The sequence below is a fragment of the Pantherophis guttatus genome, chromosome 3, assembly GCF_059756535.1.
Source record: "Pantherophis guttatus breed Tessera chromosome 3, ASM5975653v1, whole genome shotgun sequence".
Lineage (NCBI taxonomy): Eukaryota > Metazoa > Chordata > Lepidosauria > Squamata > Colubridae > Pantherophis > Pantherophis guttatus.
Window position 1 is genome coordinate 123,704,324 of NC_142065.1, and position 25,231 is coordinate 123,729,554.

A 25,231-nucleotide genomic window follows, 5' to 3' on the forward strand; every position below is an offset into this window, starting at 1 on the left:
TCACGTTCACACATACAGCTTATCAGATCACGATGCACAAATAAATGCATAGAATCTTTTAATTTTGCACAACAGAATAGAATATGTCTCAAAAAGTTTGGCATTTAGACTGCTGTCCAATATTTATTTTATTCAGAGCAAGTCCCATTGAGTTGAATGGCTATGCAAAGTTTCCTTTCAGTTGAGTGCGAGTCCTGGTTCATTCTTTAAATACATCTGGATGGTTTTCCTGGCAACAGTACAGAAGTAATTTGCTATTCCTTCTTCTAGCATGTTTTTTTAAAACTGTTCAAATCTTATTTTAGGTCAACAAATCTCCAGCAGCTCCTGAGAAAAGAACCAGAAAAGGTAAGATGATTTTGATAAGAAAGCAAGTGAAAGGGCTGAATGGTTGAGGAAAAAAGAGAGTATAAAAGAATTGGTAAGAAAGTAGAGTAGCATAACATATATGTAGAAAAAAAATACCTGCAAAGAATGTAGTCAAAGAGGGCAAGGTACAGTTAAGGTAAAGCAGGAAGAGAAAATTAACAACAATTTTGATGGAAATAAAGTATCTAAGAAAATATGGAGAAATGTGAAATACAGATGTGGTTTACCCATGAACTGGCAGTGTGACTTGCTTCAGGTGTAGCTAAAAATGACATCCGTGCCTGATGATTGGAAGAATGCCATTATTGTACCCCCATATAATGGGCAAGGTAGCAACAGTGAATGCAACAACCTCAAGAGGATGTTTTCTAACAGTACCTAACAAGGAGCAACATTGGAGAAATGCAGCACAGCTTTGCCACCCAGATTTTTACTCTTCAGCTGGTCATTGGGAAATGTATGAATGTAAGAGGTAACATGAATTGTATGTTTGCTGATTTGGAGAAAGAGTATGACACAGTTTGAATTATGAAAAGATGTGTGCAAATATGGATTTAAGGTTGATTGCTAAATATGATAGTAGTGGTATATGATGGAACTAAATCACACGTAAAAATGATTCAATATTGAGAAGGAAGTAAAACAAAGGTATGTAGTGTATCTTTGGTGATATGCATGTGCATAAATGGATAAGGAAAGCTTGTGGCAATATAGGAAATGTGTGCTTTGTCATGTTATTGACTGGAAACCTGAACCCATTTGCAGCAAATCTAAACAGGTTGTATGATGCCCCGAAGCACATGGATCTGAAAGTTAACAAATTGAAGTTCAAAAAAGTTATATTTTGACAGAGAAAGCAAACAATTTCAAATCATGCATAAATGGTGAAAAATTAGCTAGTTGATGAATTTTTGAACTTCGATTTATTATTTATTCATATTTATTAAAGATAGAAAGTGGATGGAGAAATAGTAAGAAACACAATTGTTGGTAGAAATGTAGTGAATAGCATTTGGCCTAGTATGATGAATGAATGTTTATTCAAAAAGCAAAAAAAGGCTGTGTCTAAGAGCATGCTTCTGCCTACTTGTTATATGAAAGTGAGAATTGGATATGTCAGAAGAAATGTAAAAGTTGAATGCATTGGGAATGATGTAGTTAAGAAATATGAGTGCTAAAACAAGAAGAAATAGTGTCAAGAATGAATGGCTGCTGAATGAATGTGGACTGAATAATAAAGTGAGTGATCAGTGCATTGGATAGTTTGATTGTAGAGAGAGAAACAATGAGGATCAAACTGCAAAACAAATATATGAAGAAAAAGTATATGAATTGAGAGGAAAGACTGTGAAAGTTGTGATTGAGTAGAGTTGATGAGATCATCAAAAATAAAGAGAGATGAGAAATTTAGATAGCAGAAGGCAATGCATGAAACAACTTATGGATGTGATAGAAGCAAAGATTGTGTACAAGGATAGAAAGATAACAGTATAGCAGAATAACAAAGTTGGAAGGGACCTTGGAGGTCCTCTAGTCCAACCCCCTGTTCAAGCAGGAGATCTTATTCCATTCAAGAAAAATGACTGTCCAATCTCTTCTTAAAAACACCCAGTGATGGATCACCCACAATTTCTGAAGGAAAGTTGTTCCACTGGTTTATTGTTCTCACTGTCAGGAAATGGAGAAGAAATTGTTCTCACTGTTAGATTTGGAGAGGTAAAATGAATGGTATTGGTACAAACTAGATTTAGCTGTATTTCCTTTTCTTAAAGCTAAGTATTTTGGCTTCTTATTTCTTATTTTTTCTGTGCTTTTCATAAAGTAATTTACCCCAAAAGAGAAGTATGAAGGGTATGTATGTATGTATGCATGCATCAGTTTTAAGCACAATCTTTGTTTCCAAGGTGCTTCTGAGCTTCACTTACACATTGAGGGACTCTTAAAAAATAAAGCATGACTGCAGCTAATAATTTAATAGGTAGTGGCAAGGTAATTGAGAGCATCCTGCAAAGTTTTGGGGTGGGTGGGTATTGAGAAGCAGCACCATATGCTTTCTGCTGAATTAACCCTTGCTCATTGGTCATACCCATCATGGCAGCTAATTATTGATATTGTCTATTGTGCATCATTTTTAGTAAAAAAAAATGCTCCATGGCCTAAACATATATGGGGATTATTGTATTCTCAATGAATTTAGCTGTCTTATAGATGGAGATTATATATAACTGAAGATTTTTGGTAAATAAGAATGCCTAGAGATTTTGACTCCAGTTTATGCATAAGATGTTTACTTGATGCTATAGTCTTGTACTGATGATACTGGATCAACTAGCCTGTTGATCTGGTCCACATATTCATTGGTATAGATTTCCAGTTCACCAAATATAGGATACCCAGTAATTCCTTCACATATGGAATGTGCATGGTGGAGACCCCCCAGAAGGAGTAGATTGAACCTTGACATGGTGAGCTGATGACAAACACAAAGTTAAGGACACAGTGCTGAGAGCTGTCTCTATCCAGTCTTTTCTAACTTGAAAGAATCCATGTGGGGTGAGATAAGTATCTACATCTGAATTTAGGTTTGATCCTCATCAATAGCAGAATAAGAATAAATCTTGAAGTATAATTAATATTATGATTTGAAGGCTATTTGGAAATATTTTGCTGCCTGAGATGAAGGATAAGATAACCCCTTTTCCTATTTCACATATAAATTTGGCAATGTTGACATCTGAACCTCACTTCAAAACTAATCACACTCCATACAGGGCAGGTTGCCTGGAGAATATGGCTCCTTTCTTTAAAGAGGGGGAAGATCACAGCTGTTTTGTGCAGTCTAGCACCTGGTACCTGAAGGGAAATTCATTGGGAATTTGCCCCATGCAAATTCAATTTACTTTAAAGTATCAAGAGAGGCAGAAGTTTCCCCATGTTAAAATCTCTCTGTAAACAGAAAGTTAACATGTTATGAACATACACAAAGGCATGTTTTAAGTATATGTGTATTCATTAAATAATGGCATCCTACTATGTAATTTCAAGAGGTTTAGTCTACTAGCATATCATGGTTCTGCCATCTGACTGTACTGCATGAAGAAAGCAAGGCAAATTGTGCCTTACTGAAAAATTAATTTCTCCTTGCTGTTACTTATATTCAAGGAGATAATTATAAATATTAAAGGGCTCTTCAGTTGCACAAGTATTTGGTTTGTGCCTTAAGATACTGTGGCACATTCAGCCTATGTGATATGATAGCATTCTAAAGCAATTCCTTTACAATCAGAAATTAAAGTTTATAGTGTGTATTTTAAAACTATATAATCAAATGTGTTATGGCTGGCATATCTGTTGATTTAAAAGATTTTTTTAAAACTTCACCTTGGCATGCCTTTTATCACAAATCATTCTGAAACTTTTTAATTTATGAGCTTTTATTGCAATCCTCAATTCATCCTGAGTAGTCTATTATTAAGTGTTCTACTGGGCTCTTATTGTTCTTTATCAAAGTATTGTATCTCCCTGCAATTCATCTGTAGTCATTCTTCACAGAGAAAATCTTTCATATTAGGTTCCTTTCATCATTCGATGACAACTCTTGAATGCATCATTATTCAGCAATGGGTTTAGAAATTATAATCATTAGACAATTTTTCATATAATCTGATTTTATAAACTGCTTCTTTTTATTATCTTTTGATGGAAAACAGTAAATGTATCTGTCTGTTTTGATCCATCGTGATAACTGTAATAGAAAAACTAAGTAAGAACATCTTATTGAGGAAACAGCCACACTGAAATTCTTATATGCATGAACTGAAAGGTTATTTAATGTGAAGGAAGAAAATCCTTCTCTGACTTAATGAGGCATTCTCACAGCAAATATCTAAACCTGGTACTTTACTCCTGCAAGCCTGTCAGGGTTCAATTGACTTTGTACTCCAGAAAGGGTTTTTTTTTTTTTTTTGAGTCACATAAAATGAACAATTAAAAACAAAACAAAGATAGAGAATGGGAGCATGGGTACATATTTAGGGCTCAGTTCTCAGTTACTTTATGAAACCATCAATAAGATGAATGGTTATATGCGATGACTATTGTTGGCCTCAGCTGCCATTGTATGCATTTTATTCTTATTAATCCCATGTTAGCTGCCCAGAATCACTACTAGATGGATGACAATCTACATTGATTGAAGCAAACGAACAAACATACATCTTTAAGGATTTCTATAGAAACTTTGAAGGAGAAAAACAATATTCTATAATGATTAGTTAATGAAACCCAGCACCAAATGTCCTGACAGATACACTCACCAAGAAAGTGTCTACACTACAAATCTATATGGCTTTTAGTGAATGTGACCACTTTGGCACCTTCTGGCCACTTGACCCTGGTCTAGACACAGCCTTACTGCCAGGGCTCTGGAATAGTTTTCCGGGACCTTTCAATTTTGGGTAGTCTGAAAATTTTACATCAAGTTCTCCCACCGTTTCTGCCAATATCTGACCTGGATCAGTATGAACTGTAGTGGTAGTGATGGGACTCTAGGTTAAAGAAAGAAAAAAAAAAGAGATTGCTCTCTCTGGTGCTGCTTCCTAGTACTAGGCCTGTCAGCTGTTATTTGGGCTTTTTAAAATATGGGCATTCCAATCTTCTGGAATGCTAATCCAGAAAGAGTCTGACCAGTAGGTAAGAGCTAGGCTTTTTCTGAATACAGCTGCAGAAAATACTATACAAAACCTAATGAATTTCGACAGATATCTAGTCACAAGACTCATTTACCATCACCAGAGTCTTGGTCCATCTTTAAGTAGAGTGATTTGTTGATATTTTCCACCTGGCTGGTGATGTTCAGAATAACAAGGTTGGAAGGTCTTCTAGTCCAATCCCCAGCTCAAGCAGGAAATCTTATACCACTTCAGACAAACAATTTTCCAATCTCTTCTTAAAAACCTCCACTGTTGGAGCACCCACAACTTCTTGGAGACAAGTTGTTTCACTGATTAATTATTCTAACTGCCAGGAAAATTCTCCTTAGTGCTAGGTTGGTTCTCTTCTTGATTAGTTTCCATCCTTTGCTCCCTGTTCTGCCTTCTGGTGTTTTGGAAGATAACTTTACCACCTCTTTTTTGTGGCAGCTCCTCAAATATTGGAGCACTATTATCGTGTCACCCCAGTCCTTCTTTTCATTAAACTAGACATATCCAATTCCTGCAACCTTCTTTTAGCCTCCAGTTCCCTAATCATCTTTGTTGCTCTTCTCTGTACTCTTTCTAGAGTCTCAAGATCTTTTTTATATTGTGGTGACCAAAACTGGATGCAGTATTCCAAGTGTGGCCTTACCAAGGCATTATAAAGTGGTATTAACACTTCTTGATTCTATTCCTCTGTTAATTCAGCCTAAGATTGCATTGGCATTTTTGGCAGTAATGAGAGGAGAGCAATAAGAGGGGAGGGAAACAATGCTGTTGGGATCCAGCAATAGCAATAGCACTTAGACTTATATGCCACTTCACAGTGCTTTACAAGCCCCTTTAAGTGGTTTACAGAGTCAGCAATCACTCCCAACAATTTGGATTCTTGTTTGACTGACCTTGGAAGGCTGAGTCAACCTTGAGCCAGTGAGAATTGAACTGCCAAACTGCTGGCAGTCGGCAGTCAGCAGAATTAGTCTGCAATACTGCATTCTAACCATTGTGCCAGTACAGCTCTCTATCCATAACATGCCCTGCATACTGTAGACAAGGATGGCACTCTCTTCCAGTTTCTTGCTTGTTGCAGGATAGAAATAGCCAGCTGGAACAGCATATTTTATATTGACACAGTTGTGTGACAGTGCAAGGACTGATAGATAAGATTGCAACTCTGATACGAGAGTGAGCTGTGAGTAGAATAGCTTTGGAGTAGCCAAAACCCAGTTTATTTGTCTTTGGAAACTGGGAAGCTTATGTGCAAAAGGGATTTTATTTGACAGGGATAAATTGATTTTTCACAATATTTTTTGTAGCATCAAGAACTACTCTTCTTTTTCTATTTAAAGCTCTTGTCTTTGCTTAAATATTTATATCACTCTATCTCTCAGTTACCTTTACTGCATTAGCTCTCAGTAATTGGGATGAACTGTGCACCTGGAGAATCAGTGGACAAGAGTTTGGCAAGATTAATGTCAGGGCCAAGCCCAAAGATGACACATTGAGATCCAATTAACTCCAATCCTTTATTTGCTTACACCTAATAGATGGAATCTTGCCAAATTAAGACTATAACCTTTTAACCTACTAGATATATGCTGAGAAAGTCTAGCAGGTGGTGACCCTGAACCTCTTCCCCCACTCCCCATTCCATCTGGGGACTACACAGTCTCTTAATCTGGTTCCCTCTCTGGGAAAGCTCTGTGTTCTTATATAATATCCAATGATTCTCCAGGTGCACATTCCATCACATCAATCCCTTATATGACTAAATATGACCTTCGTCACTGGACTGCAGCTTCCGCTTCTGTTCCAGTGCATCATCTACCCGTCATTATCTCCAGCAGGGGACTGTTCTATGAACCATCAGGTGATGGACTTCGGGCTTTGGATTTGAGCCACAGGGACATTATGGACCTATGTTTACTTACCATCAGTGACTCACTCAAATGCTATGACCTGTCTATGTGTGGAACAAGATGGCTGAAACTAACTGGATGTGATTTCTGACTGGACAGCCATTTGTCTGAAATGATATAGGGTCTCCAGCTCAAACGGGGGTGGTGGTGGTGTTGGATTAGAAGACTGCCAAGGTCCCATTCAGATCTATAATTCTATGTTCTATATATTGCCTATGTCTCATAATGTCTACTATGTAATTGCTGATTGAATATCAGTTACATAGATTTGCAGGAATGGAAAAAATGCATGAGGGGGAAGCAGAAACATACAGAAAGCAATGGCCCTGAACAGGATCAAATTACTATTTCTATCAAAAATCACTAACATTTTGCACTTCTCTGTTAGATCACCACTGAATATAAACTGAATACTCAGTTTGCAGAAGAGTGGACTTCCTTGAGCATTTATAAAGCTCTTGGCAACAAAGAAAGAAACAGGATCACAAAACGGAGTAACAGTGGAAGCAAACTAGACAACTGCATGGCGCAATAATATTCATCCATTATGGAGAAGATTTGACAGAGATATTTGTATTTACTTTTCCAATATGTGCACCCAGACAAAAAAGTCCAATATAAGATAGTTAATATAAACTTTTTAAATGGAGAAGTGAACCATGAATCTGGGTGGGTTAACAGTAGTTTAGCTACTGTGGACCACTGGAATTATTGACATTAAAAATAAGAGAGAGAATACACTCAAGATAATCAAGATAAATTACATTCAAGTTAGTACACTCTTAATAATATAATTCAATGTGCTCAATACATATATAAGTTATAGAAAGAGCTACACCGTGTGCACAATTATTAGGCAAGTTGTATTTCTGAGGATTAATTTTATTATTGAACAACTACAGTGTTCTCTATCAATCCAAAATGTTAATAAACCTCATACCTGTATATTTAAGAAAGTAAAAGTGAGGTTTTGGCTTTTGTAGGAGAATATCTATGCGTGCAAAATTATTGGTCAACTATTAGTGTGCAGAATTATTATGCAACTAAATGAAAAATGAAAATTTTCTCATTTCACTCATTTATTTCCATCTGTTAAAGTGAGAATAATAAACAAACAACTTAAAATTTGCAAATAAACATTTCTGACATTTCAAAATAATAATAATAATAACCAGTGACCAATATAGCCACCCTTCTTTTCAATAAGTCATAAGCCCTCCATTGATGGACTCTGTCAGTTTCTTCATCTGTTGACTATCAACTGTTTCTGCAGCAGCAACCATAGCCTCCCAGTTACTCTTCAAAGAGGCGTACTGTTTTCCTACACCGTAAATCTCCCATTTAAGAAGGGCCCACAAGTTCTCAATAGGTTGTAAGTCAGGCAAGGAAGGGGGCCATGTCATTATTCTTTCATCTTTAAGGCCTTCACTGGCTAGCCGTGCAGTGGAGTACTTCAATGCATGGGTTGGAGCATTGTCCTGCATAAAAATCAGGGTCTTCTTGAAAGATGCAGACTTTTTCCTGTATCACTGCTTGAACAAATTGTCTTCTAAAAACTGGCAGTATGTTTGGGAGTTGATTTTGAGTCCATCTTCAACCCGAAAAGGTCCGACTAGCTCATCTTGAATAATACCAGCCCATACCAGTACCCCACCTCCACCTTGCTGGCGTCTGAGCCAAAGTGGAGCTCTGTGCCCTACTGATCCAGCCATGGGCCCATCTATCTGGTCTATCAAGAGTCACTCTCATCTCATCAGTTCAATAAACCTTTGAAAAATCTGTCATCAGATATTTCTTGGCCCAGTCTTGCCATTTTAAGTTATGTGTCTTGTTCAGTAGTGGTCGGGTTTCAGCCTTCCTTACCTTGGCCATGTCTCTGAGCACTGAATACCTTGTACTTCTGGGCACTCAAGATAGGTTGCAGTTCTGGAATATGACAGCACTAGAGCAGGGGTGAAATGCTCCCGGTTCAGACCGGATTGCCTGATCTGGTAGTGATGGAGGCGGGTGGTTCAGAGAACCGGTAGCAAAAATCCCTGCCCTTCCCCCCATGCCCAGCTGAGCCACGTGATCATCAGATGCTTTTTTTCTTGTAAATGGCTCTGACGATCCAAGCTGAGTTTTTAAAAAACCCTCTGATGATCAGGCAACTCAGCTGGGATCGTCAGAGCCTTTTGAAAGCATTTTTTTTACAACCTCTTCACTGAAGAGGTTGTAGAAAAAATGGTTTTAAAAGTTAAAAAAAAATGGCCACGCCCATCCAGTCACATTACCCCCCCAAGCCACGCCCACAGAACCGGTAGTAACAAATTTTAGATTTCACCACTGCACTGGAGGATAATGGATTCCTGGTAGCTTCACATTTGATTCTTCTCAAATCTTTGGCAGTTAATGTGTGTCTTTTTTCTCAACACGTTTTTTGTGACCCTGTTGACTATTTGCAACAAACTGTTTGATGGTTCTGTGATCACGCCCCAATCTCTTAGCAATTTCAAGAGTGCTGCATCCCTCTGAAAGACTTTTTATAATTTTTGACTTTTCAGAGTCAGTTAAATCTCTTTTTTGGCCCATTTTGCCTGAGGAAAAGATGCTGCCTAATAATTATGCACACCTTGATATAGGGTGTTGAACTCCTTAGGCCACACCCTCCCTCATTACACAAATACACATCATCTGATATGTTTATATCCAATAAGCATTCACATTTATACAGCTTGGAGATGGAAAATATGCATAAAAATGACGATATGGTCAAAATACTCACCTGCCTAATAATTCTGCACACAGTGTATGTTAGTAAAAGTTTATTTTGGAGGGCAAACCTAAAATAATTTTTGTGAATTTGATTCTGCAATTTCCTCATTTGCCCATGCCAAATTATTGGCCTTTGTTTTAATATATAGGAAATAGCAACAAAATGAATCTTTGGAATATAACCAGAGCTCAAAGATTTCATTTTTAAAAAATGGAAAATGTATGAGGCAGCAGGTGACAAAGATACTCAGCCAAGCCTCCTTGCTGTTCAAACAGAGGGGAAAAAAGCCAAACAATCCCTTTTATCCCTTCCTTTGCTGAAGATTGTGACACTGCCTGGTATTCTCCGAATGGGGGGATGGGCTTCTCCTCACTATGCAGAACTGCAGCTTTTCATTTTCTTTCTACATGATGGATCATTTCTATATCTTGGAGACAGATGAGAAAAAGAGTCTGAGTAAAAGTCTGGAAAGATCTCACATATCTCGAAAAGCCATTAAATTCCTGGTCCTTCCTCATTCATGCATTGAAGAAGATCAAGGGCAGAAATTGTCTATGATACCACACTGATGGGTCCTGGCCTCAGTGTTTGATGGGACAGAATTTCTAAACCAATCATATTGTGCTAACCTTGCCAATCAATTACCAACCAATTCAGTGATCTGAGAACTCACTTTTTTTTTTATTGAAAAAGTTTTCAAATACAAATTTTTCCCCTTTTTTCCTTCCCCCCCTCCTCCCTAACCCCCCTCACCACCCATCCCCCCGTGACTTCTTCACACCAAAAACCTAATTCATAACAGATTACATAATATTTTAACATCGCCTTACTCCCTCCTCTATATACTGACCCTTACTTACTAAAAATATTATTAATATTGTTACTTTCCCCTTTTACCATACATTTCAAAAAAAAAAAGCAGTCTGCTATAACATTGTATGATAACTTCTAGTTTAGCATAATATTATTATAACTCCCAATTTAGCAATAATCTGCCCTTTTTGTCCTCCCCAAAACTTATATCTATATATTATTACAACATTTCAAAGCAGCCTTCCCCATAAATCCTAATTTAACATTTATTCAACTCTATCCATTTCCTCCACTGCCCTAAATATATCACTTAAACATCCCTTTTCTTAAGCTAATCCATCAGTAGACTAACATATTTCCACCCACTTTCCTACAAAATTACCATGCACAACAATTCTTAATATCTTTAATCCACTGCCCACTCTGCTAAAAAAATATATATATATATATGTATATATTCCGTTATTTAAAAAAAGAAAAGACAATAACTTTAAATTTATAATCCATATAATATCTTCTTTGATGTCTTTCCACTGGATTGTTGAGTCCCTCATCCATAATTGGGTAACGTAGCATCCTGGTGCAACAGTTTGTTCAAAGTCTTCAGTCATCATCTGCCCCCATCAGTAATGAATATCCTCATATATATATAAAAGTAAAAACAACCACCCGAGTGACATTATGATTATATTCCATATAGTTGTAATTGTGGCTTTCATCAGGATTATTAATTCCCATCATCCTAATGGGTAACAACCAGATCTTCTGCATGCCCCAACGTAGCTCTCTTGCCTTGTAGCTCAGAATAGTTATAATATATTTATCAATACAAGAAAGAAATCCAAAATAGATAATTCAAATCCAACAGTTTAAGGCTCTTTTCACATCCCAAAATTACGGCATTGCAGAGGTCTGTCACTGTCCTCAGGATGATATTAACCAATACTTCGCCTCCACTATCTTTTCACATATTCATTCATTTTTTTAAAATCACTGGCTTCACCGTTGCTTAATTTAGAAATTTCTGTTTTTATGAGACCTATTTCTTTTTTTCTTTTCTTTTTGTGGGTTTAATTTCCATCCTGTTTTCCTTTCTACAAGTTGTATATCAACTGATCGGTTTTCATTCTGCTTTATAAGTTGATCTTGTTGGTTTTGTTTTTGTATCTCATATTTCTTTTTTGCCAATTGTATATCAGCTAATTGATTTCCATACTTGTCTTTAACTTGGTGAATCATCACGTTGAAATCAGATGCCGCTTCTCTCATATTTGTAGATAATCCAGCTGGGGTATCGAGAGAATCCAAAGGCAATTTGTCTACCGCAACCTCTGTAATTCGATGTTTTCCCTTTATTTCCAACTCCTTCTGCTTATCCTGTATTGTGCCTATAGATGTTAAGTTCATTTTCAAAAATTTTTGATAAAATTCTTCCGCTTTTTCAACAGTATCTAATTGGTATCTTTCTCCTTGATATCTCAATATTATGCCAACTGGGGCATCCCACCTAAATGGAATATTTCTGTATTTTAACTCAGTCACCAGAAAACCAAATTTCTTCCTTTCCGTTAACATCTTGGGGGGGAGCTCTTTGTAGATCCATATCTTTCTTCCATACAATTGCAAAGTAGAATTGAAGGAATTTTGCACAACATTATTCCTAATTTCTTTATCTGTAAAATAAATCACCACATCTCTAGGCAATTGCCTTTGCTTTGCAATCCAGGAGTTTATTCTGAACACTCTGTCAATCCTACAAAACACTTCCTCAGGTTGAACCTTTAAAATCCCAGCCAGAATTTCAGAAGATATTTTCCTTAAATCATCTCTTGTTATTTTCCTGCAAACCTCTGAGTCTGATCGCATATTCTGTAAAATTGTAATGCACCATTAGGACCTCTCTTTCAATCCGTTGTTGTAAATTTTCTGCATTACAAGACTTTTGTTCAACCTCCATTTTAGGTTTTTCTTCTGAGCTATTGTCTTGAATGTTTGTCAAATCATTTTCAATTTTTTGTATTTTATTATCCAAATTGTCCTCAATTTCTTCCACTTTAGACTCTAATAAGTTAGTATTTTCATCCAACTTAATCATAAATTCTGCAAAGCCATTAGCCATTTTTATAATCTTTCGATCCAGAATATCAAACTTTAATTGCACTAATTCTTTAATTTCCTGCTTAAATTTTTCAAAGTTCTGATTCACAATCTCATCCCTTCTTACAATCTCCTCCAAAAGAAATTCAATTATATTAAAATCAGTTTTCTGAGACTGGAGCTTTAAAACTTGGTCACGTAATTTGTTAATGGGGGAATCCCCCCCCATTGCTTGTTTGTCCGGCTTTAATGCCATATTTCAACACAGACAAACTATTTTTTTAAAAAAAAAAGAAAAGAGAGGCAGCAGAGAAAAAAAAACTTCTTTCCAACCAAGATCAATATCAAATCTCCAGGAAGAGAAAAAACACAAAAGTAGAGCTTTATTTTCAAGTGTAGCCAAAAATATTTATTCAGCTACTTTGTATCTCAATAGGAAACGGAAGGACTCTCCCTTTCAGCCCCTTCTCAAGCCTCGGCAATCGCCCTTTTTAAAGATTCTTTTTTCCTTTTCCTTCTTCAATAATTGTTATAAAATAAATGAGATACTTGCAATTCAGGGTCACAGGTCCAGCTCATATCCCTTCAAATGTAGCCAGGAGCATTTATTCTGCTACTTTGTAACTTAATAAGAAATGGAAGGACTTTATCTTTTCAGCTTCCCTGCTCCAGTTTCGGCAATCGCCATTTTAAAAGGTCTTTTTTACTTTGTTGAATATCCTTTGCGAAATAAGTATTAATACTTGCAATTTAGGGTCACAGGTCCAGATCCAAATCTCATCATCTTTAGTTAATCTGTTAAATATCTTAAAAAGCTTGTCTTCGTAGCCTTGTTCTGCAAAAAGGCAGAAGTCTCCCAACGCCCGGAGCGGGCGGCGAGTGCTATAGGGAGCTTCCTCCGCCCGCCCCCAAGAGTAAAAAAAAAAACCCTGGGGGCTACGGAGAGCTCTACCTACACTCACCTGCTCTATCCCACATTTCCTCCTGGAAATGGGGTTTTTCGAGCCGCCTTTGCGCTGTACAGGCGGCTCTTTACAGGCGAAGGGGCTGGCGGTCCCGAGAGACCGTCTGGTGGCTACGAAGAGCAAACCGGAACCTGAGAACTCACTTTTGACAGGCACCTACTTGTTTCAGTATCAAAATGGAGATAATAACTAGATAGTTTTCTAATTACCAATCCATCTGGAATGTCATTGGATTAGAAATCCATACAACCATGAAATGGCAATAAAAAGATACAGAAAAGTCTAACCGTTCGTCACCATAAATTTCATAACCTGGAGTTTTTCAGTTTACATCTAATGGCCTTAATCTAGTGTAGCAATCCATCTCTCTTTAACCAAAACAATATTCAGATGGGAAGCCCATAAATCCAATATGAACCAAGTAACTTCTGCCCTTTGGTTTGGTAATGAGAGTTATGATACTGAATGCAACTTATTTTCATTATGACTTTTAACTTGTAGCTTAAGAAGCATAATGGTGTTTTTAATTAAGAATTTAGATTCAGGGAGAAAAAAAATCCATGTTTTTTTGAAATGTGCAAAATAAACCAAGGAATATATAATTCCTTGGTTTATTTTGCACATTTGATTTATCATTATCAAAGTCTTGCACACCTATCTATTTTGTGGGGGGGGAGAGCATTCTTTGCAAAACTACTGGTACTTTTTTTCTTAAAAAAAATCATTAACTATTAAGGATATATTTCCTAAAGAAACAAAAGCTGAGTGTTCCCCATTTACACTGTGCAACAGGGCAGTCTCTCAAAGATTTTAACCAAGCAGATGACTTGATGTCTTACTCAGCTCATTTGTGCTCATTTGTGACATGAACCAATAAAACATTGTTTATTCAAAGCTCAGAGGGGCTCATGATGACTCTAATCCCTCTGTAGATAGCAAACAGATAGCACAGACAATCACATTTTCCTTACATGAGAGAATCGACTGCAGAATAGAATGAGCACACTGCAAGGAAAGCCTGTTACTGTGCTAATAGGAAAGGAGCCATTTTAAATGGGGAACTCAAGTTTTGATTCATCTACTGGATAAAAACTGTAAGATGTTAAACAGGACCATGAATACAATGCAGGATAAAGAAAAGTTACTTGTACCAATCCATACCATTTTGACTCTTATGAGCACCTCAGTTTGGTGCAGCATGATTGGTGGATGAACAAACAATGCATTTACTGTTTTGCCATTTATGTAGAGCAGAGGTGTCAAACTGGTGGCCCGTGGACCAGATGTGTCACGTGCAGGCCACGCCCACCCCAGCTCCACAAATAGGGGGAATGTCACATGACGGCAACGTGATGCAGTGAGTTTGACACTTGTGATGTAGAGCATTTCACACTGTTTTTTTAAAATGTGAAAATAATCCATGCTTCCCAGTGAAAAAAAATTCCAAGGTATGATATAATACCATTATATTTATGTATTTTCTTCTGCCCTCCTTTTTTTCTATTTGGTTTTTTTTTCATTTTCACTTCTTTTTTTCTTTCTTTAATTTTTCTTTCTTTTTCATTATGTACAGGTATCCTCATTTAATGACTACCTCCTTTAGCAACTGTTCACAGTTATGGTAGTGATGAAAAACTAACTTTGTGATCAATCCTCATATTTATTACTTTTGCAGGTCTATAAAGCAAAGGAGAGCTGAAATAAGATCATAAGCACAGTTGTGGTTTTACTTAATGACCACCTCATTAATTAACTGTCCCAAATGTGGTTGCTAAATAATGACTACCTGTAATGGAAAAAAATATATTTTCTTTAAAAATATCAAATGGGTTTATGTTCTGAATGCCCCTCTATAAATAGGGACATTAGTTGTGAATACAGCCCCTGGCACCCCAATAGTCATTACTTTTAATCAGACTGACCTTTAGTGAATTTTTCAGCTGCGTTTTTAGATTTTACTGAATTTATGTTAGCTGTTTACTGTATATGTTTTATCAGATGCTTCCCATGCCCTGGGAGCAATTATCAACCACTGGATACATAACAACTTACCTCAAATGCAGATCATTTATTCATCAATTCAACAGCATGATTGCCCAGAAGCCAAGTGCCTTTATATTCTAAAGTATTTCCAAATGACAGCCTTTTGAAATGCAACTGCATATAAAAAATCAACATGTAACCTTTAATTGAATTAAAGCTAATAGAGAGTAGTTATTTGGCTGAAATGTTGAAGTCAGAGGATATTTTAACAAAAGGCTAGAGTGCCATCTTCTGGCAGATTTCATAACTATGTTCATCATGCAAAGATTTAGCATCTAATACTATCGGTAGTTGGATTGCTATCTGTGACTCTTTTCTGGATATCCACATTTTCTATTCCTTGCTTAGTAGCTGCTTCAATAGAAGGATCAGCTGACAAAGTGTGCAGTAACTTACAATTGCTCATATAATTTAGTCCTCAATGATATTCTAATTATCAACTGAATTTATATCTTCTGCTGAATGAATTGGGACACTGCATCATAGTTATCTGCACTACATATTTTGTGCCAGGTCAAATAGCATTACATTTCATAAATGAGAAAAAAGAGACAAAATACTCTGTCTTCTGATATTTTGGGATTATTTAGAAAAATATTGCATTATTGTTTGATTTGCCCAAGGGTGTTGAGCTACTCTGCATGTCACTGGGTTCTCTTAATTTATCTGCCTCTGCATAGCATCTGTTTTGTTATTTGTGTTAATGGTTGGAATCATGTACTTCATAGAATCCTAAAAACCTTTGTGCTTAGCCAATGGGTGCAAACTGATTGAAAGAGCATCTCACAATCCTGGTATTCCCTCATTAGAAATTGTGATTGCCAGGTGACAGCTGCCTGTTAGCATCCTTGGAAATCAGTTATTATTCCTTACCTTGATTAGAATTTCATCATTCCTCATTATTCTCAGCCACCAGCATATCTTTTAAGAGGAAAATATCTTCATTTACATTTCTGCTCTACATGAATCAATCCCATTACCACAAAACTAGTATGAAAGAATATATTTATTTTGGCTGTAAGTCTAGAATGTTTTCAGTTCATCTGCCTGTTAAATAAGATTCAAGGCACAGAGAATGTGAGAACCAATCAATGTCTGAACCAGAATTTAGGATGCTGCATAAATCATCTTTGGAGAGAATTGTATCCTCAACTATGATCAATCGATTTCTTGCAAATAAACAAGTATTGTAGGAAGAGAAAACTCACTATCCAGAGGGAGAAAGTATTCTGGGATCCAGTGATTTGGTGCTGCCTGGGAAGGAGGGTAAAGACAATCCCACTCTTTCCTTAGCTGTAGAGTTTGTCCCATAGAATAGAACAAAAACCAAGCTTGAGGGTGGGAATGGCAAGAAAAGGGGTCAAGTCTGGGAGACAGCACAGAAGTGGGAAAGAGAAACCCCAAAACAAGCACTTCAGCTGCAGTCTTTGGACAACAAAAGAAAAAGCTGCAAGCCTTGGAGCTGCAAAACCAGCTTTGCTGAGAGTTGGAGGAGGAAGAGAATCTCCAAACTCAAAGCACGCCTAAAAGCCAAACCAGGCCCACTCCATGCAGCAGCCCAGCTGCAGAGTTTTACAAGCCACCTCCAAGAATGGAGAACTGGGAGTGCTGGGAGTGGGAAGGAGAAAGAGAAAAACCCACTCACAAGTATGTTGAGGAGCAAAAAGGAGTTCACTGCTAATAGACTGAGACTGTTTACAAAAGCTGAAGATGGGAATTTGGGGAGGGGGGAATGAAAAGATTTAAAGAGCTAAGAAATAGCTGGGGGGAAAAAACATAGTGCTACAAATGTAGATATAGGAATATAAGCATAGAAGATAGACAAAGAAATTACCTTAAAATAAGGTACCTTAAATATGATACAAACAGTTACAAACTTATAATAATAGGAAGTCAGTAAAATAAGATATATAGGAAGATAGAAGCACCTAGAATTAGCATTACGTTTAGAAGTAAAGGAGTTCAGTTTTGTACATAAAAGCAGTGTTTGTGAAAGAAAAAAAATACATCCTTTATGTCTGATATTAAGAAAAACTCTAACATATAGTATTGCAACATTGTCACCTCAAGAAATGATCCAGTGCATATTTGTCCCTAAAACATCCGAAGAACGCAAGGTATCCCTGTTGATTCTTTCCCCTAATGACTTGATGGCGCTAGTGATGGTGACATGGATGTAGTTGGCTTAGAGTTCTGGAGAGACTGGTTGCCATAAGGATGCTGCAGCAGCAGCAGCCTGATTAACTGGTGGCTGTGTTGGATACTGGCTTTTGTGGAATTTATCACTCTTTACTTGTCACATCGGATCCCTGAACCTGTGGATTTCCAGCTGTCTTTACTATCTCTAACAATGCCTTCTATATTATCAGCCTCCCTGTTATGAGATGCACTTGGATAGACAAGGGCTAAAACTTATATTCAGTGATTTTGAAGCAATAGCACCAGGGGTGAAATGCTACCAGTTCAGACTGGTTCGGTTGAACTGGTAGTGGCAGCGGCTGGTGGTTCTCAGAACCGGTAGCGGTGGCAGCGTGAGGCTGCACCCACCTGCCAGGCTGTCGTTACTTCCTGGTTTTTTACCCTCTGCGCATGTGCAGAAGGCTTTGTGCATGCGCAGAAGGACCAAGTGCGCACATGACGCAAAGCGCGCACTTTTTTTTATTGAAAAGTTTTAAAGTGTTTTACAAACAAATTCCCCCCCTTCCCCCACCCCTTCCCCTCTCCCTCCCCACCCCCCAACTTCCCAGAGCAAAATACAGGGTATTGCATTTAACAAACATAATCTAACATGAGCAAACTAACTGTAAACTCTTAACTTCCCCATACTCTTTAACTCCGCCATAGGCACTAAGATATCAAAGTAGAAAAAAAAATCATCTAAATATTTCATTCATAAGCTATTTGCAACTTTTTAGTCCTGTATTTGTTTTGTATATAGTCAATCCATCTTCTCCATTCCAGTACATATCTTTCATTCGAACGGTCCTTCAAATATGCAGAAATTTTAGCCATCTCCGCCAGATTGGCTACTTTTAATGTCCATTCTTCAATAGTAGGTATTTCTTCCTTCGTCCAGTATTGCGCCACCAAAAGTCTGGCTGCCGTTATTAAATTCAAAATCAAATTAGTCTCTATAACTGTACATCCTTCAATTATACCCAGTAAAAACAACTGTGGAGTAAATTTTATCTTCCTTTTAAGAATATTTTGTATAATCCGCCATATCTTAATCCAAAATGCCTTAATTTTCTTACATGTCCACCATACATGAAAATACGTTGCATCATCACATTTATATCTCCAACATGTAGGTTGTAAATTCGGGTACATACAGGCTAACTTTTGGGGATCTAAGTGCCATCTATAAAACATTTTGTAAAAATTTTCTCTTAGATTTTGGGCTTGAGTAAACTTCACATTTCTAACCCATATTTTCTCCCATACATCCATAGATATTGATTCCCCAAAGTTTTGTGCCCATTTTATCATACAATCCTTCACTAACTCAGTTTCTGAATCTATTTCTATCAGTGCATTATACAACCTTTTAATATGCATTGGACTTTGATCTCTGATTTGTTTTATTAATTTTTTTTTCATTTTGCACAATACCAATTTTCTGATCTTCTTTCCACCTAGTATACAGTTGCCCATCTTGAAACCAGGTTTGAATTTTCCTTTCTTCCTTTAATACCTCTAAAAATTTTAATTGCAATATACCTCTTTCCAAAATAAGAAGCTCTTTATAAGTAGTCACATCTTATTTCTGCTCCACACTTATATTTTCTATCATATGTCTAGGTATTGTCCAAACAGGTAATTTGTTATTTAATTTATATTGATACTTTTTCCATACACGTAACAATGCATTTCTTAGTATATGACTTTTAAAATTCTTGTCCACCTTTTTATCATATAGTAAATATGTATGCCATCCATATAACAAATCATACCCTTCAATATTCAATATTCTCTCTTCTGTTAAATTAATCCAATCACTAATTACTGAGAGCACAGCTGCCTCATAATACAATCTTAAATTAGGCATTTTGAGACCTCCTCTTTCATGTATATCTTGCATTATTTTCCGTTTTATCCTTGGTCTCTTTCCTGCCCACACAAAATTGGTAATACCCTTCTGCCATTTGTTCAAATTTCCATCTTTTTTCAGTATTGGTATCATTTGGAAAAGAAATAAAAATTTTGGCAAAATATTCATCTTTACTGCAGCTATCCTTCCCAGCAATGATAATTGCAATTTTTTCCAACTCTCCATCTCTTTCTGGATTTTTTGCCACAGTACTTCATAATTATACTTGTATAATTTCGCATTTGATGTTGTAATATAAACCCCTAAATATTTAACCTTCTTAACTGATTCAAATCCTGTTATTCTTTCAATTTCTTCTTTTTGACTTGTAACTATATTTTTAATTATTTTCTTCGTTTTCCCTGCATTAATTTTAAATCCAGAGACTCATCCATATTGGTTAATTATATCCTTTAAACCTATAACCGAATTTATTGGTTGGGTCAAAGTCACAACCAGGTCGTCTGTGAATGCTCGTACCCTGTAATCCTCATTCCTAATTTTAATTCCTCTTATTTTATCTGAACCACGTATTTTATTCAACAAAATTTCCAGAGTCAAAATAAACAATAATGGAGATAAAGGACATCCTTGTCTTGTTCCCTTTTCTATATTAAAGGTTTCTGTTAAACTACCATTAATTATTACTTGTGCTGTTTGTTGCTGATATATTGCCTTAATAGATTGTATAAAGTACTCTCCAAATTGCATCTTTTCAATTATTTTCAATAAAAAATTCCAGTTCAATCGATCAAACGCTTTTTCCACATCTAAAAATATAAGCACTGCAGGGACCTGGTTGTTTTTTCCCAAATACTCCAATATATTAACTATTTGTCTTACATTACTCTTCATATATTGCCTATTAATAAAACCGGTTTGGTCATTGTGAATCATTTGTTGCATAACTGGCATCAACCTATTTGCCAATATTTTAGTAAAGATCTTGTAATCTGTATTTAACAATGAAATAGGTCTATAGTTTTTCAGCTGAGTACAATCTTGGTCTTCCTTTGGAATCAGGGAAATAAATGCTGTTCTCCAGGAAGGAGGCACTTGTCTTCCAGTTTGTATTTTATTAAATAATTCTTTAAGTGGTTGCACCATTTTTGTAATAAACTGCTGTCAACCCATCTGTCCCAGGGGCTTTTCCCACCTTCAACTGTTTAATTGCTAAAATAATTTCCTCCACAGTTATCAATTGATTCAATCCTTCCCTTTGTTCTTCTGAGATTATGGAGATATTCACCCCTGCAAATATTTATCTATATCTATACCTTGAATCTTATCACTAGTATACAACTTGGTATAAAATTCTGAAAATGCTTTTTTAATCATATTTTGCTGGTACACCTCTTTACCCTTATATTCTATTTTCTCTATAGTACGTAGCTTTTGATTTTTCCTAAGCAAATATGCCAATCATCTGCCTGGTTTATTCGCATTACAAAAGGAGTTATGTTTGGCATATTGCAAATTAGTTGCTACCTGATCTGCCATCAACATATTAAATTGCCCTCGCAATAAATTAATTGCTTCTTTTGTTTTCTTATTAGTTGGGTTTAAAATTAATACTTGCTCTTTATTTTTTATTTCTTCTTCTAACTCCTTCCATTTCCTTTCCTGTTTACGTCTATGTTTATTATTCAAATAAATTAAAATACCTTTCATATATGCCTTACTTGCATCCCAAACCATCTCCATAGGTGTACCTTTATGCAAATTCATAACAAAAAAATATTTCATAAATTGTTTACATTCTTTCACATTTTCCTCATATCTAAACAAATTTTCATTCAGCCTCCAGGACTTCCTGGATGCCTTTTCATATTCTAATTCCATCCAAACCGGACTATGATCTGTTAATGTTCTTGGACATATCTTCGTTTTCTTCACCCTAGAAAGGAATTCATTAGAAATTAATATAAATCAATCCTGGAAAATGACTGGTGTCTGTCAGAAAAAAAAGTAAAATCTTTCTCTTTTCCATTCCTCTCATGCCAAATATCTCTCAGCTCCATATCCTCCATCATATCAAAAAAAGATTTAGGCAATCTAGCACGTGTTTGTATATTTCGTAGAGATCTTTTTTTATCCTTTTTAATATCCAAAACTCCATTCCAGTCTCCCATCATTATATGTGTTTTATAATTCCACTGTATTAATTTAGCATGTAAAGTCTTATAAAACTTTCTTGTTACTGATTTGGTGCATATAGTCCAATCAATAATGTTTTTTTCCCTTCTATTAAGATTTCAATTGCAATATATCTTCCTTGTGGATCTGCTTCAATTAATTTAGCAATTAAGTCTTTTTTTTAAGTATATAACTATACCATTTTTCTTCTCCGGTGCAGATGCTATAAAATGTGTCCCCAATCTTGCATTTGTTAAATAATTTTGATCTTGCATTCTGATATGTGTCTCTTGTAGGCATATAATGTCGTTTTTGTATTGCTTCAGATAATGAAATATTTTCCTCCTCTTTTGCGGTGAATTTAATCCATTGACATTCCAAGTTAAAAATTTAGTTGCCATTTTTGGTACTTTGAAGCTTTTCAAGCATCAGCTGAAGGTCATCTTTCACTTTGATCTTCGGCCTAGCTCCTCCCACTGCTTCTGATTTTGTGGTTTCTTGTGCTTTGATCTGAGCTTGCTGCACCTTTAATTCCTCTTGGCATTTCTTTGCTGCTCGGGTCTGCCTTTGATCCCTTGGCTCCTCTATTTTGCCAAATAACTCCATATCTTGGGCGGAGCTCATAAGTTGTAGTGAATCTTCTTCAACAATCAAAGCCCCTCCTTGAGCCTCTGCCAGAGCCTGGGTAATTTCTTTCACTCCCATTCTTGTTTCCTCTATTTCCTTTCTTCTTCTCGTTTCTGGGGAAGAGGAACCTCCAGCCTTCAATACATTAAAGTAGAAATCCCTTACTTTCCATAATATATTAACATGGAATCTCTGTCCTGAATAATCCACCACCAATCCAGTTGGAATCTCCCATCTATACTGTATCTGACGTTTTCTGAGTTCATCCACCACAAAAGCATAGTCCTTCCTTGCTCTCAACATTTTGGGAGGAATTTCTTTTAGTGTTAGAACTTCCTGCCCTGCCACTTGAAGTTTATTTTTGTAGGAAGCCTGCAATATCATATTTCTTAGCCTTCTTGTTGTAAAGTAAATTACAATATCTCTTGGTAAATTTCTCTGCCTGGCCACCCATGAATTAACGCGATAAATTTTATCCATTTGCCAATCCAGATCCTCCTTTCTTTCTTGAATTATCTGTGCAAAGGCTTCTGCAAAGATCTCTCTCAGATTCTCTTCGGTATTTTCTTTCAGGCCTCTTACTCTTATAGCAAATTCCATCGATCTATGTTGTAACATCTTCACCTCTAAGTCTGCTTTTTCTATCTGAGTCTGAACTTTCCCATTTTATTCTCCAAATTCACATTTGATTGATTAACTTCCTCTAGTCTTTCATCTAACCCTTCAATATGACTTGCTAAACCTTTAAATGCAAAAATACTTCTCTAATTGCCTTATTTCGAGCTTGAATCTCATCCCTGATTTCTGTCACTTCTAGAGTTACTTCATCCATTTTATCAGTCACCACTTCTATTTTTTCATCAAGAACAGAAGTAATTTTTTCTTCTAACGCGTTGTCGATAGCAGCTCCTTTCGGAGCGCTAGCCCCGCGATCTCGTTAAAGCCGCTAAAACAGCGAAAAACAGCTGTTTAGAGGTTTGAAAGTTTTCCCCTCAGGAAAAGAGGGGAAAGAGAGCAGCCAGGCTGGGGTTGAGCTCCCCAAGAATCCCAGGAACAATTCTGGGGCACGAAGGGTGAGAGCTCCCTAGAAGCCTGACACAAGCTTCAGACCCGGGACGCTTCTGCATTTAGCAGAACAAGACGCCACGACCATCCCTGCAACATTTTAACACTATTTTGGATACAAAGCAGGCAGAGCAAAGACAGGAGGAACTCCAATTGCAAGTATTAAACTTTAACTCCTGTGTATTGAATACTTCCTTCTTGATTGCTGTGGGAAGAAAGTGAAAGGAAATGGCGCCGAGCCTTAATTGGGTGTGGTAGCGAAAGTTAACTTCAAAGTACTCATCTGCGCTGACAGTTTCTGCTGCTAATAAATGAGACTGGTCTCAAAAGAAAGAAAAATTAAATTGGACTGTAGAGAAATTTAAATTTACTGAAGGCTGAAATTAACTGGAAATTGAGTTAACTTCTGGGAGTGGTTGCTGTAAAAGTTTTAATTTGGAACTGAAAATTTGAAAATGGCTTCTAAGCAAATAAAGATTGCTGGGGTTAAAATTACTGTGAGCTCCCCTATTCCACCACCCAAACCACAATCTTTGACAGCTCCAGCAGAACCACAAGTTTTAACCCTGGAAGCCTTGCAGCAAGCCTTAAAGCTGCAAGCAGAGCGCACACTTCTGAACCAGTACGGAAGGTAAGTAGATTTCACCCCTGAATAGCACTTAGACTTATATGCCGCCTCATAGTGCTTTACAGCAGTTTACAATGTCAGCATATTGCCCCCAAGAATCTGGTTTCTCATTTTACTGACTTGGGAAGGATGGAAGACTGGGTCAGTCTTGAGCCCCGTCAGAATCAAACTCCAGGCTGTGGGCAGAGTTTGCCTTCAATAAAGCATTCTAACCACTGTGCCACCAGAATCATGAATGGGTTTCTCAGACTGGACATGACTGTGTTTGTTTCCCCTCTGGATATGAGATAATGGAGACAACGATATCCCTGTTAGGTCACTCCAGATTGGTATAACATTGGGAGTGGGCTATTTTTACCCCCTTGAAAGTATAGACTGGGTACAGAAAGTGGGTACAGAATCGGGGGGGGGGGTAGGGTATGAATGATGAGATATGTGGTTGAGGAGACAGCTAGTGTGGTTAGACCTGAAGTCTATAGTGCTGCATACCTAACAGAAGCAAACCAAGGCTCACTAAGTCTTGTCAGTAAGTCCAGGCAGAAGTGACAAATGACACTTATTTCTTGAGATTGTTTGGACATGAAGGAGAGATCGCCATTTCATGAAGTTGATTTGTTTAGAGAGAGAAAAGACGGGGACTTAGTAGTTGTGGTGAGGGGCAAAGGGAGATATTGTGGGAAACATGGCAACCTGCTCTTGGGGAAGGCATACTTAGTATCTTATACTGCCTTCAATCTCCCTGAATAAAATCTGTTTTCCAACTCCTTTGGATTAGGCTGCTGCTGCTTAATCCCAGGTCAGCCTTAATAAGGCTTTTCTTGTACAGACTTTATTATGGATAGCTGGGCTGACTTGACATGCATTACCAAGAACTTCTTGGGCTCAGAGGGGAATTCCCCTTTCATACACACACTTGTGTTTTGAATGTGGCATCAAACACAGTCCCAGGGCCAGTGTTGTCCTTGGGTTAGAGCTAGGTATTGTTATCAGTGAGTCCCTTGTGGCTTCCAGAGGTATCTGCAAATAACTG

The 25,231-nt window shown here is 36.9% G+C and overlaps 1 long non-coding RNA gene across 1 annotated transcript in view; it reads left to right on the forward strand.

Annotated features, from left to right (window-relative positions):
* Positions 1-303: 303 nt before the first annotated feature.
* LOC117662498 (uncharacterized) overlaps positions 304-25,231 on the forward strand; it is a 30,303-nt gene continuing 5,375 nt past the window's right edge. Inside the window, exon 1 of the long non-coding RNA XR_004590434.2 lies at positions 304-348. This is a non-coding gene — a long non-coding RNA (uncharacterized LOC117662498). The remainder of the gene's footprint in view (positions 349-25,231) is intronic.